Raw genomic sequence first — 13,707 nt, 5'->3', positions numbered from 1 at the left:
GCCGCCGCTACGGCCACTGCCGCCGCCATGTTGAATCCCCAACGAACATCCGGGGCTTTCCCCCCTCGCCGCCCACCAGTCCCCATAGCAACGAGGCTGACCCGGCAGGGGGCAGGGCCGGCTCAGGGGCGGAGCTGGACGCCTGGCAGCGCCCTCTCCAGCCTCTGATTGGTGCATGTTGTCCAATCGGAGACCTTCGGGCGGAAAATGCCAAGCCGGGATTGGAAAATTTGGAAAGGCTGGCTCCCAGCCCACTTGGATTCTTAAAGGGGAAAATGACTATTCTCTTGTAACTGCATCCCACCTTCCACCCAAAGGAATTAGGGAGTGAAAGCCAGTAGTGGGTAATAATGGCCAGAAACGGCTCTGAAGCATGTACTACTATGTGTCAGACACCCCGCCAAGTGAAATTTCTTGCTGAATGCTCAATACAACCGTGTTGTATATTAATGCCCATTTGCAGATAAATGGCGGAGAAGGCAATGGCACCCCACTCCAGTACTCTTGCCTGGAAAATACCATGGACGGAGGAGCCTGGTGGGCTGCAGTCCATGGGGTCACTAAGAGTCGGACACAACTGAGTGACTTCACTTTCACTTTTCACTTTCATGCATTGGAGAAGGAAATGGCAACCCACTCTAGTGTTCTTGCCTGGAGAATCCCAGGGACAGGGGAGCCTGGTGGGCTGCCATCTGTGGGATCGCACAGAGTCGGACACGACTGAAGCGACTTAGCAGCAGCAGCAGCAGCAGGAGGTTCAGAGGGGGCAAACTAGCTGCTTGGGGACCACAGAAAGTAAATAATGAGTTTTGAACGACGTCTGTCAGTCTGAGCCCGAGAACTTCACCCTGAACCAAGACACTGTTTGATCTTAATCTTTTTGGTAAGTTTTATGTTTGTTTTTAGCAGGCATTTGTAAAAAACAACAACAACGACAAAAAAAAAAAGGGTAAAAAAAAAAACCCGTAAACTAAACTCGGACATCTTTTTCTGTGATTTCCACTCATTGGGTTCTAGCCAGTGAGTTTGTGTATGTGTGTGTTAGTCTCTCAGTCGTGTCCAACTCTGCGACTCCATAGAATGTAGCCTGCCAGGCTTCTCTGTCGATGGAATTCTCCAGGCAAGAATAATGGAGTGGGTTGCCAGTCCCTTCTCCAGGGGATCTTCCCAAACCAGCGATCGAACCCGGGTCTCGAGCAGCGCAGGCAGTTTCTTTGTCGTCTGAGCCACCAGGGAAGCCCAGTCAATGGGTTTGCTCTTCCCCTCCCCACAAAAAACTCAGGTGCTCTCCCACTTCAAGGTCATTACATTGATTATTCCTTTTTTCTGGAATAGACTTCCCCGAGGTACCCTTCATTTCAAAATGGGGAAAATAAATCTGATAATGCATGCAAAGTGTTTGCTGGTACCTGGAATTTAGTAAGCACTCAGTGCAGATGGGGCTTACCAGGTGGCATCGATGGTAAAGAACCTTCCTGCCAGCGCAGAAGACGTGAGAGACATAGGTTTGATCCCTGGATTGGGAAGATCCCATATTCATTTGGGATCGCCTGGTGGCTGAGACAGTAAAGAATCTGCCTGCAATGAAGGAGACCTGGGTTCGATCCCTGGGTCAGGAAGATCCCTGGGAGGAGGAAATGGCAACCCACTCCAGTTTTCTTTCCTGGAGAATTCCATGGACTAAGGAGCCTGGTGGGCTCCAGTCCATGGGGTCGCTAGGAGTCGGGCATGACTGAACGACTTCACTTTCACTTTTCACTTTTATGCATTGGAAAAGGAAATGGCAACCCACTCCAGTGTTCTTACCTGGAGAATCCCAGGGACAGAGGAGCCTGATGGGCTGCTGTCTATGGGGTCACACAGAGTCGGACACGACTGAAGTGACTTAGCAGCAGCAAGGAGCCTGGCAGGCTACACTTTATGGGGTTGCAAAGAGTTGGACAGGACTGAGCGACTAACACATTAACACTTAACACAGGTACCCTCATGGCTTATTCCTCCCTTCTCTCCTTCAAGGTTTACTCAAATGTCACCTTAACAGGAGAACTGTTCCAGCCCACCCTGACTAATGCAACAAACACCCCTCTCATGCTCCTAAACTCTTTACCTTGTCTGGTTTTATTTTCTGTTGCTCAGATCACCCTCTAACATACTATCTAATACACAGAATTAGCTAGTCGTAGTTATCGGGTTTTGGTCATCTGCCTTGCTGGCATGTCTCTCCGTGAGAGCATGGAGTTTTGTTTTGTTCACTGTGCATGCCCATTGGCTGAATGGATGGTTGGATGAGTTGTAAATCCACCTTTGCAGAAGTACTCTTAAATGTTTAGTGCATATCCGTTGCCCCAGCACAGTGTCTTACAGAGTAGGCATTTAATTAATATCTGCAAAAACAGTGAATGAGTGATGCATAATTCCTTTTTTTTCTCTGTACTTTCAGTGTGCGTGCTCAGTCACGTCCAACTCTGCGACCCTATGGACTGTAGCCTGCCAGGCTCCTTTGTCCATGGGATTCTTCAGGCAAGAATACTGGAGTGAGTGGGTTGCCATTTCCTTCTCCAGGGGATCTTCCAGACTCAGGGATCAAACCCTTGTCTCCTGCATCTCCTACATTGGCAGGTGGATTCTTTACCATTGAACCACCTGGGAAGCCCTGTATATTCACCTCCCTTTTAAAACAGAATCAGAAAAAAAAAAAAGATAAAATAAAAAATAAAACAGAATCAGAAACACATTTATAAATAATTTTGTATCTTTTTAAAACAAGACTATAAATACCACTAGTATCTTTCCATGTCATTAAATATTCTTCAAGAACATTTGTTTTAATGGCTGCATAAGATGCCATTCTGTCAATGAACTCTAATTCGTTTGAACCACTCGTTGAACATTTAAACTGTGATAAATATTTTGCTATTATAAATAACCCCCCCAAGTTCAAGTAGCTGAATATTTGTACACATCTGTAATTATTTCCTTTGAATAGATCAACACAAATGCAACTGCTGGGTCAAAGGAAATGTACATCTTTAAGATATAATAATAGCAGCAGTTCCCATGCCTCAAACATTTCTATGCACCATGCACTGTGCTAAGCTGTGTAATTTAAACAGCAGGGACTGTGATTATCCCTGCTTTGCAGAGGAGGAAACTGAGGCTTAGAGAAGTAACTTCATTTGCTCAAAATCACACACCAGGCTCATCTCCAGCTTTAACTCCCAGGCAAGGCTCTCGCTAACTGCCCTCTGCTGCCTCCGTATGGCCAGGGACACAAGTTGCAAGTTGTGCTGTAGTTTGGTTCAGTTCAGTCCCTCAGCTGTGTCCGATTCTTTGCGACCCCATGGACTACAGCGTGCCAGGCTTCCCTGTCCTTCGCCACCTCCCAGAGTTTGCTCAGCTTCATGTCCATTGAGTCGGTAATGCCAGCCAACCATCTCATCCTCTGTCGTCCCCTTCTCCTCCTGCCTTCAATCTTTCCCAGCATCAGGGTCTTTTTCAATGAGTTGGTTCTTCACGTCAGGTGGCCAAAGTACTGGAGCTTCAGCTTCAACATCAGTCCTTCCAATGAATATTCAGGACTGATTTCCATTAGGACTGACTGGTTTGATCTCCTTGCTATCCAAGGGATTCTCAAGAGTCATCTCCAACACACAATTGGAAAGCATCAAATCTTTGGCCTCTTGATGAAAGTGAAAGAGGAGAGTGAAAAAGTTGGCTTAAAACAATATACAAAAAACAGATCATGGCATCCAGTCCCATCACTTCATGGCAAATAGATAAGGAAACAATGGAAACAGTGAGAGACTTTATTTTTGGGAGCCCCAGAATCGCTGCAGATGGTGATTGCAGCCATGAAATTAAAAAAAACACTTGCTACTTGGGAGAAAAGATATGACCAATCCAGACAGCATATTAAAAAGCAGAGACATTACTTTGCCAAAAAAAGTCCATGTAGTCAAAGCTATGGTTTTTCTAGTAGTCACATATGGATGTGAGTTAGACTATAAAGAAAGCTGAGCACCGACGAACTGATGCTTCTGAACCGTGGTGTTGGAGAAGACTCTTGAGAGTTCCTTGGACTGCAAGGAGATCCAACCAGTCCATTCTGAAGGAGATCAGTCCTGAATATTCATTGGAAGGACTGATGCTGACACTGAAACTCCAATACTTTGGCCAACTGACCCATTGAAAAAGCCCCTGATGCTGGAAAAGATTGAAGGCAGGAGGAGAAGGGGACGACAGAGGATGAGATGGTTGGATGGCATCACCTACTCAATGGACCTGAGTTTGAGCAATCTCCAGGAGTTGGTGATAGACAGGGAAGCCTGGCGCACTGCAGTCCATGGGGTCGCATGACTGAGCAACTGAACTGAATTCTTTGGTGCTCAGCCTTCTTTACGGTCCAACTCTCACATCTGTACATAACTACTGGAAAAATTACAGCTCTGACTATGCGAATCTTGACTATGCAAGTCGGCAAAGTGATATTTCTACTTTTTAATACACTGTCTAGCTTTGCCATAGCTTTTCTTCCAAGGATCAAGCATCTTTTAATTTATGGCTGCAGTCACCGTCCACAGTGATTTTGGAGCGCAAGGAAATAAAGTCTGTCACTGTTTCCATTGTTTCCTCATCTATTTTTCATGAAGCTATGGGACTGGATGCCATGATCTTAGTTTTTTTGAAGGTTGAGTTTTCCAACCAATTCACACTTCCACCAGCACTCAGAGGGAATACCCTCTTTAAGTATCCTCACCAGCATTAAACATTCTTGTTCTTCTGCTCTTTTGAAATCTTTATGCCTTACTGGGTCTCCATGTTTAAAATACCAAGTATTGGAAATTCCCTGGCGATTCAGTGGTTAGGACTCTATGCTTCTAGTGCACGGGGCCCAAGTTCGATCTAATCCCTGGTTGAGGAACTAAGATCCTGCAAGCAAAAAAAAAAAAAAACAAACCGAGTCTAGAAGCTGAGATGATGGCACTTTATTCAGGTCACAGTGATGGGAGGATGGCCAGGTGCAACCCTTGCCTTTTTTAAAAAAATTTATTTTGTAATGGACTACAGTTGGTTTGGGCTTCCCTGGTGGTTAGATGGTAAAGAATCCACCTGCCATGCAGGAAACCTAGGTTCGATCCCTGGGTTGGGAAGATCCCCTGGAGGAGGACACAGCAACCCACTCTAGTATTCTTGCCTGGAGAATCCACATGGACAGAGGAGTCTGGCGGGCTACAGTCCACGGGGTTGCAGAGAGTCGGACACAACTGAGCAACTAAGAACAGAAGAGCACAGCATAGTTGGTTTACAATGTTGTGTGAGTTTCAGGTTTACAGCAAACTGATTCAGTTGTTCAGTTATCTAGCCTTTGCCTCTTTAATGGCCTGCCCACACTGAAGACTGTCAGGTTCTAGAACCCATATGTGGGGAAGCCCTCTTACAACTTAGCTGGGGGTCCCATTAGCAAACAGAGCCCTGGAACAAGCCCAGTGGCTGACCTACCCCAAGGGTTTCCCCAGGATGGGCAATTAGGTTCCCCTACTTCAGTGCCCTCAGAGGGGGAATCTGATCCCAAAGAGCTTCCAGTACAGGACTTCCTGGAGGGGTTAGTGAGGACGTGACCCTCCAATACATCAAAACAGATGAGAAGAGTGAAGCGGATTTGGCCTCATAAAAGTGATAAATTTCAGTACATCAGAGAAAAAAAGATCAGTGACAATATATAGATGGCAAACAAAGCTTTCTGCCCTTTATATGTAAAGAGCATTTACAAATCAATAAGAAAGGTGAGTATACAACAGAAAAGTAAGCAAAGAATGTGAACAAAAATTTGAAAATACAGACAATAAGGAAAAACAGAATTGGTGAACAATAAATTAATAAAGTGGATATCAGACTCTTAACAAAAGATCTTTTTTGGTCTCTCACAAAAATATTTATTTATATTATAATCAGTGCTGATGAGAATATAAGATAACAACCACTCTTATATCCCACATGTAGGACTATAATCCTGGACAGGTTTTGACAATATTCATCCAGAGGCTTAACAAGTGGTAAAGAACCTGCCTGCTAATGCAGGAGACAGGTTCAGTCCCTGGGTCAGGAAGATCCCCTGGAGAAAGAAATGGCTACCCACTCCAGTGTTCTTGCCGGGAGAATCCCATGGACAGAGGAGCCTGGTAGGCTACAGTCCACAGGGTCACAAAAGAGTCAGACACAACTTAGTGACTACACAACGACAAACAGCAATTTTAATTCTAGGAATTATTAGAGGAAAATATATACACAAAGGAGTATAGGTGAAGATATTCATCTCCAGTGTTATTTTAGAAAGAATTTGGGGGGAATTCCCTGGCCGTGGAGTCATTAGGACTCCGTGCTTTCACTGACAAGGGTGCAGGTTCAATCCCTGGTTGGGGAACTAAGATACCACAAGCCATGAGGTTGAAAGCCGTGCTGCTTTCCTGGTAGCTCAGCTGGTAAAGAATCCACCTGCTATGCAGAAGACCCCGGCTCAATTTTTGAGTCGGGAAGATCCCCTGGAGAAGGGATAGGCTACCCACTCCAGTCTTACTGGGCTTCCCTTGTGGCTCAGCTGGTAAAGAATCTGCCTTCAATGCGGGAGACCTGGGTTTAATCCCTGGGTTGGGACGATCCCCTGGAGAAGGGAATGGCTATCCACTCCTGCATTCTGGCCTGGAAAATTCCATGGACTGTATAGTCCACGGGGTCGCAAAGAGTCAGGCATGACTGAGCAACTTTCACTGAGGTTAAAAAAGGAATTTTTTAATCACCATTTTAACAATATTTATTTATGTATTTGACTGCACCTGCGTGTGGGATGCCGGAGAAGGCGATGGCACCCTACTCCAGTACTCTTGCCTGGAAAATCCCATGGGCGGAGGAGCCTGGTGGGCTGCAGTCCATGGGGTCGCTGAGGGTCGGACACGACTGAGCGACTTCACTTTCACTTTTCACTTTCATGCATTGGAGAAGGAAATGGCAACCCACTTCAGTGTTCTTGCCTGGAGAATCCCAGGGACAGGGGAGCCTGGTGGGCTGCTGTCTATGGGGTCGCACAGAGTCAGACACGACTGAAGTGACTTAGCAACAACAAAATCTTAGAGCCTGTGAACTCTCAGTTGTGGCATGGGCGATCTAGTTCCTTGGCCAAGGATTGAACCTGAGTCCCCTGCATTGGGAGCTCAGATTCTTAGCGATTAAACCACCAGGGAAGTCCCTCACTATTGTTTGTTAATTGTTGATCTGTACTGAACAATTCCCCTATTCTTGCACATTTAAGTTGCTTCTAGTTTTTTTTCACTGCTTGCTATGCCAGATGCCCTGTAGACTCTTTATCATCTTCTCTAAACCTCACCACATATCTGTAGGATGGGATCCTTAGCCCCTGTTAACAGACTTAGGAAACTGAGACATGGAGGTAGGGTAGGAAGTGGGACAAAGTCCCCTCACTTGTAAGCAGCTTTGGTGGAATTTTAGACAGGAAGTCTGACTTCAAAGCTGATGCTCTTAAAGACGGCTCAAATTCATTCAATAAATACATTCATTGCCTTCTGCGTGCCAAGCATAATGATAACTGAAAACACGTATGGAGAATTATCTGTGTAGCTGGCCCTGTGCTAAAGAAAGTGAAAGTGAAGTCACTCAGTCATGTCCAACTCTTTGGGACCCCATGGACTGTAGCCTACCAGGCTCCAACTCTTTGCGACTCCATGGACTATAGCCTACCAGGCTTCTCCCTCCATGGGATTCTCCAGGCAAGAGTACTGGAGTGGGTTGCCATTTCCTTCTCCAGGGGATCTTCCCGACCCAGGGATCGAATCCGGATCTCCTGTATTCCAGGCAGACACTTTAACCTCTGAGCTACCAGGGGCCCTGTGCTAAGCCCTTCACATATACTACTTCATTTAATCCCCACAACAGCCCTATGCACTATTGCTATTTTCTTTCTACAAGTGTGCAAAGTGAAGCACAGAGAGGTTAAGTAACTTCTCCAAAGTCACACAGGCAGCCTGGCTGCAGGATCTAGGCTCCTAACCATTTTTTTTCTTTTTCAGAGAACAAATGCTTGAGAGAGAGAAAATAAACCCATGAACAGTTAAATAATAAACATAAAATAAGATGCTGAGTAGAACTCAAAATATGTCACAGGTTGCACCTAGACAGCCATGAAAGATGGCAAAAGACACAGGTCCCCGTGACCCAACTCTAGGTGTTTATCAAAAGAAGTGAAAACATGTATTCGCACAATGACTTGTGCAGGAATGTTCAGAGCCGTTTTCATCATCACCCTGAACTGGGAACAATCCCAAACATCCATCAACTGGTAAACAGATAAACACGCTGCAGTACATTCATTCCATAGAACATAGATGTACTGGGTGGTTCAGCAACGAAAAGGAAGGAATTCGTGATAAGGAGGACAGCTTGGACGAACTGCAAATGTATTAGTCTGGGTGAAAACAGCCAGCCTCAAAAGATACTACAGTCCTCTCTCCAGACCCATGGAGGATTGATTCCAGGACCCCTGGGGATCCCCACAGATGTTCAAGTCCCTTGTATAAAACAGTGTAGTATTCGCATTATAACCTACATACACTCTCCTGTATGTATACCTTATTTTAAAAATTCTATTTAGAACTCTTTATGACCCTATGGGGAGAAGGCAATGGCAACCCACTCCAGTCCTCTTGCCTGGAAAATCCCATGGATGGAGGAGCCTGGTAGGCTGCAGTCCATGAGCTCTCGAAGAGTCAGACGCAACTGAGCAACTTCACTTTCACTTTTCACTTTCATGCATTGGACAAAGAAATGGTAACCCACTCCAGTGTTCTTGAATGGAGAATCCCAGGGATAGCGGAGCCTGGTGGGCTGCCATCTATGGGGCCGCAGAGTCGGACACGACTGAAGCAACTTAGTAGCAGCAGCAGCATGACCCTGTGGACTGAGGCCCACCAGGCTCCTCTGTCCATGGGATTTCCCAGGCAAGAATACTGGAGTGGCTTGCCATTTCCTCCTCCAGGGCATCTTCCTGACCCAGGGATCGAAACTGTGTCTCCTGCATTGCTGGGGGATTCTTTACCACTGAGCCATCTGGGAAACTATATTTAGGCTGTATTGCGTCTTGGTTGTGGCATATGGGATCTAGTCCCCCAACCAGGGTTTGAAGCTGGGCCTCCTGCATTGGGAGAGTGGAGTCTTAGCCACTGGACCACTAGGGTAGTCCCCTGGTATGTTTTACTTTAAATCATCCCTGGATTACTTGTAGTAACTAATACAGTGTAAATACTATGTAAATAGTTGTAAATGCTATGGAAATAGCTGCCAGGATCCAGCAAATTCGAGGTTTGCTTTTTGGAACTTTCTGGAATTTTTTTTCTGGATATTTTCCATCCGTGGTTGGTTGAGTTGAAGGATGCAGGACTGTAGCCAACTGTGTACAGTTCCACTCAGAGCATTCCAGGAAAAGCAAATCTATAGTGACAAAGAGCAGATGAGTTGCTGCCTGAAGCTGAGAGAGACAGGGAAGCATTAACTGCAGTTATGGGGGACGCTTTGGGGTGCAGAAATGTTCTGATTCTTGATTTTGATGGTGGTTTCACGGGAATACACATCTGTCAAAACTCATCGTGATGGGAGGAGACCTATGGCTGATTCATGTTGATGTTTGGCAGAAACTAACACGATATTGTAGAACAATTATCCTCCAATTAAAAATAAATACATTTAATTATTAAAAAACTCGTGGCTGTTTCTCAAACACACAGGTTCAGTCCTGCCTCAGGGCCTTTGCACCTGCTGGTCCCTCTGCCTGGATCACTCTTCCAGGTCTTTACTTTGACCGACTCCCTGTCCTCTGGCTCAAATGTCACCTCTTCAGAGAGGCCTTCCCTGGATACCACATCGAAAGCACTCTTTCCATTCCCACATGTTAATTTCAGTGTATTTTCTTCACAGTGCTGATCACCATCTGGAACTGTCCTGTGATGCCATTTTGGTTTTCATGATTTCTTCTCTACACCCCTCCCTCCAGTAGAAGTCAGGCTTCACAAGGGCCACCACCATGTCTCCAGCACGTGATCATAGTAGGTGCATAGTTGTTTTTTGTTTTTGTTCTTGTTTTTTTGGCTATGCCATGTGGCATGTGGAACTTTCCTGCCCAGGGACTGAACTCCCGCCCTCTGCATTGGAAGTGTGGAGTCCTTACTATTGAACCACCAGAGAAGTCTTGCATGGTTCTTGCAATCCACAGAAACCATGTCTGGCTGATTTAAGCAATGCAGGACTTTATTAATTAAAATATTTGTCAATGACTGAATCTAGAGACCTGCAGCTTCCTCCTTCTAATCTCTCCATAGTGCCCCCCCCCCGCCCCACAACCAGACATCCCAGGAGTTTTCCAGGCCCTGATGTCCTTTTTGGGAGCACTCACAGCCCCCTTCCCATTCAACCTCCCTACACCTCCCTCCCTGCCCCCACCTGCCAGGCAGGCATCTGTGTAACTTGAGCCTTGCTCAAGCTTTGCAAGGCTTGAAGCCTCAGGGTCTCCGGCTTGCAACCTGTCACTTCCTGTGTGGGTCACATGTCACAGTGTTGCAATGAGCCGTGCATGCCTTATGTCCTACGTACCCAGCCGTGGCAGCCCCTAGGGCTGAGCAACTTTATCTGATTCACCGAAATCACTATCATTTCTGTCATTCACCTGCTCCCTCAGCATCAGGTGCTGTGATTGAAATTTACCTGTATTTTTCCTGCCTTCCTTCCTTCCTTCAACCAATGTTTGTTGAGCAACTACTGTGAATCACGTGCTGGGGCTGCAGGGGTGAACAGAACCAGCAGAAAACCCTGCACCCTGGAAGCTCACATTCTGAAGGAGGAGGTAAAGAATAAATGGTTAGGGACTTACTTGGTGATCTGGCTAAGACTGCTCTCCCAATGCAGGAGGACTGGGTTTGATTCCTGGTCAGGGAACTAGATACACATACCACAACTAAGACCCAGAACAGAAAAATAGATAAACAGATATTAAAAAAAAGAATAAATGATTAAACATCTATCCATATAGGTCACAGTGTCCGAGTGCTCTGAAGGAAAATAAAGTAGGGAGAGTTCTCTGATGGCCTAATGGTTAGGATTCCAGGTTTTCACTGCTGTGGCCTGGGTTCAGTTCCTAGTCAGGGAACTGAGATCTTGCAAGTTGCATGGTGTGGCCAAAAAAGAAAGAAAAGAAAGTAGGGAAAGGGGATGGGAGGAGGGGGCTGAGGATGCTGGTTTTGACAAGGCGGTCCAAGAGGGACCAAAAGGGTGAGATTAGAGAAGAGACCTGAAGGAGGGCAGGGATGGAGCCAGGCAGATCCCTGGGGGCAGCCTCCCAGGGAGAGGAACAAGCCGAGCAAATGTGAGAGGGTGACCTGATCTATTTGAGGCCAGCCTCCCAGGCGGCGCTAGTGATAAAGAACTCGCCTGCCACTTCAGGAGACAGAAGGGATACGGGTTTGATCCCTGGGTCAGCAAGATCCCCTGGAGGAGGGCATGGCAACCCACTCTAGTATTCTTGCCAGAGAATCCCATGGACAGAAGAGTCTGGAGGGCTATGGCCCATAGCGTTGCAGAGTCAGACACGACTGAAGGGACTTAGCATGCATACCCGCACGGGGCTGGAGCAGAGTGGCAAGAGGCAAGTGGTGGGAGATGAGCACAGGGAGGTGAAGGCAGTAAGCTGATTGGGGTGGGTTACGGGGAGAGCTCTGGCTCCCCAACTCCAGTGACCATAGGAATGTATGTAGGGAACAGACTATGGAGTGGGGACAGTGGCAGTGGGGAAGCGGGGGAGACCAGGGGGGCAAGGTGACAGGACAAGGGTGGGAGTCTTGTAGGTGGGAGGGGAAAAACGAATTCTAGATAGATTTTAAGTCAAAACCAGGGGATTTCCCTGGTGGTCCAATGGTGAAGACGCCATGCTTCCAAAGTGGGGGTGTGCGGGTTCAATCCCTGCTCGGGGAACTAAGATCCCACATGTTGATCAGTCAGAAAAAAAAGCCAACAGTGTTTACTACCTAATTAAACCTGGGATGAGAGAAAAAGAGGAGTCAGGGACAACACCAAGGCTTTCAACCTCATTTAATCCCAAGGACACCCCACAAAGTACAATCACCCTTTTGTTACAGGTGAAGAAATAGAGGTTCAGAGAGGGCTGGTGATTCCACACCCCACAGGATGTGGCAGAACGGAGATTCGAACCCGGTTTCTGCCTGGTGGTCAGTGCCAGGCCAACGGAATGTGCCAGACCTACACGGACATCAACTCAGTCTTTGGTCACAGCGTGCAATGAGTGACTGCCCCACTGGTCACTCGATGGGCTTGGTGCCTCCCTCTGTGGCGTTCTCTTGCTGCTTGTCATCCGTATTGTGTAACCACATTTCCCTGCCGGCCCTCGGGCTCCCAGAGGATCTTACTGGGCTGCTTCATCTCTGTCCCTGGCATTGCCTGGCTGGAGCCTGACACGTGGCAGCCTTCATTAAGGCACAAGTATTTATTAACCTCAAGAATTTATCTAGTGCTGGGCTGCGCTGGAGTGAGCCCTGAGCATCGCCCTCGTGGGGTTGACAGTCCAGTGGGGGAGACAGACCCACCCCCAGACAGTGACAGTCCAGACTGGGCAGGGCCCCCACTCAGCCTGAGAAGGGGTCTGGGAGGAATTGGTGGAGGTAAGGGACCCATGAATGAACAAGATGGCCTTGGTCTCCACCCTCACAGATGGCCCCCAGCCCAGCGAGGCAAACTGACAGTGAACAGGGTAATCGATCAGTCGATGAGCGAATAGCAGAATGCTAAGAGTTGGACATGAAGTAAAACAGGATGAGACAGAGTGTGACTGTGACCCTTTAGCTGGGGTTGTCGGGGAAGGCCGAGCCCTGAGGCTGAGCAGATCAGCCCCGAATGAGCGGAGGGAGGGCACTCACAGGCTGAAGAGCCAGTGCACAGGGCCGGGGGCTGACAGTGAGAGAGAGCTTGGTGCTCAAGAAAGTGCAAGGAGGGAATTCCCTGGCCGTCCAGGGGTTGAGACTCCCTACTTCCACTGCCCAGGGTGCGGGTTCTATCCCTAGTCAGGGAACTAAGGCCTTCCCTGGTGGCTCAACAGTAAATAATCCACCTGCCAATACAGGAGATAGGGGTTCAATCCCTGGGTGGGGAAGATCCCCTGGAGAAGGAAATGGCAACCCACTCCAGTATTCTTACCTGGGAAATCCCATGGACAGAGGAGCCTGGTGGACTAGTCCATGGGGTTGCAAAGAGTCAGACACGACTTAGTGACTAAACAACAGGGCACTAAGATACCACATGCTGTGCAGCCAGCAAGTACTGACTAAAATAAAGGTAAATAAATAGAGCCAAGACATTAAAAAAAAAAAAACTAAAAAAAAACGCTGCAAAGAGCCTTGGGCAGAGTGGGTGCTGGGTGGGAAAAAGATCTGAGGAGGCTGAAACTGCAATGGACAAAGCGATGTGCTGTCAGCCTGCAGAGCTAGGAACTCACTGGCTTCACTCAGGAGAGCCCTCATCCTTGAGGCCAGAGTCCAGCCTTTGCCTAAGACTTCTGGAGTCAGGTCCTGCCCATCACCAGCTCAGAACTCTCCTGTGGCTCCATGTCACTCAGGATAAAGGACAGAGACCGCCTTGTGACCC

The sequence above is a fragment of the Bison bison genome, unplaced genomic scaffold (assembly GCF_000754665.1).
Source record: "Bison bison bison isolate TAMUID 2011002044 unplaced genomic scaffold, Bison_UMD1.0 scf7180017864280, whole genome shotgun sequence".
NCBI lineage: Eukaryota > Metazoa > Chordata > Mammalia > Artiodactyla > Bovidae > Bison > Bison bison.
The sequence above is the reverse complement of the archived record's forward strand: the minus strand, read 5'-3'. Positions refer to the sequence as shown.